At 49.1% G+C, this 1,396-nt stretch overlaps 1 protein-coding gene across 4 annotated transcripts in view; it reads left to right on the top strand.

Moving 5' to 3' along the window:
- LOC102372304 (glutathione S-transferase 3-like) overlaps window positions 1-1,396 on the top strand; it is a 25,408-nt gene that overhangs the window by 16,586 nt on the left and 7,426 nt on the right. The window lies entirely within an intron of this gene.

Here is a 1,396-nt window from a genome sequence, read left to right on the forward strand (position 1 = left end):
TTGGTCCAGGTATTGGTGTTGATGGTTCAGTCATTCAGAGGGAGCTATTTTTAGACCTACTGCCATTGTTTCTCAAGCACCCACATTCATCCCCATTCATTCATGAACCAAGTTACATAGGTGGGGTAGGTGTGAGTCATGGGTTACACAGCCAGGCCTGGGGGCAGGATGGAGACTTCACAAACAAAATGGAAACTTGACATTTCTTATACTAACTTACATATGTAGGCCTAAATCATATAGTACCAGTAAAACAGTAAAATAGACTAGTAAAAATCAATATAAACATAATTATACAATATAAAGAAGGAGAAAAAACAAAACAAATACAACTTGCTACCAAAATGCATTTCAAGCAGGACCAAGGAGGTGATCCTCCCCCTCTATGCGGCAGTGGTCAGACCACAGCTGGAGTACTGCATCCAGTTCTGGGAGCCGCACTTTAAGAGGGATGTGAACAGCATCGAGAGGGTCCAGAGGAGGGCCACTCACATGATCAAGGGACAGCAGGGAAGGTCCTATGAGGAAAGGTTACGGGACCTGAACCTGTTCAGCCTCCAGAAAAGAAGGCTGAGGGGGGATCTTGTGGCCTGCTATAAACTAGTCAGGGGGGATCAACAGGCACTGGGGGAGTCCCTGTTCCCCCGAGCGCCACCAGGAGTGACCAGGAATAACGGTCACAAGCTGGCAGAGGGAAGGTTCAAGTTGGACATCAGGAGGCGCTACTTCACGGTCAGGGCAGCCAGGGTCTGGAACCAGCTTCCAAGTGAGGTGGTGCAGGCTCCCACCCTGGGGGTTTTTAAGAGGAGGTTAGATGACCTGCTGGGGTCGTTTGACCCCAGTACTCTTTCCTGCCATGGCAGGGGGTTGGACTAGATGATCTGCCCAGGTCCCTTCCGACCCTAGAAACTATGAAAATAAAAGGCTGAAGATTATCCTATGTCTTAGCTCACTTATACTTATCTATAGGGAATAGAGAGGGAAAGAAAAAGTCAGAAATGGTTGGGGAAAGGGAGGGAATGCATTTTAAAAGAAAAAAAAAAAAGAAAAACTGAGGGGCACAGTGGCAGCAAGCGGGAACTGCCCGCAGGCGACCACAGTGACATTGGTGATGGGGGTGGGGGGAAGCACATGTCTCTCTGTGCCCCCCACTACATGTCACCTGTGAGCGCAATTACTGGGGTCTAGGGCCCAGTGACGACAGGAGGCCGAGCTAGACTGTAGCCTCATCAAAAGGGAGGATATTTAAATACAATCTGTAAGGCATTGGGCGTGGAAAAATGGTGGTTTTAGAGCCACGCATCTAGCCCATAAGCCTTGGGGTGTCTCAGGAGGCACTGACTTTGAGCGAAACCTAGCAAGGGATCTATGATGAGCAGGGTCTAGTGGGGTTCAG

This window comes from Alligator sinensis, unplaced genomic scaffold (assembly GCF_000455745.1).
Source record: "Alligator sinensis unplaced genomic scaffold, ASM45574v1 scaffold1012_1, whole genome shotgun sequence".
Taxonomy (NCBI): Eukaryota; Metazoa; Chordata; order Crocodylia; family Alligatoridae; genus Alligator; species Alligator sinensis.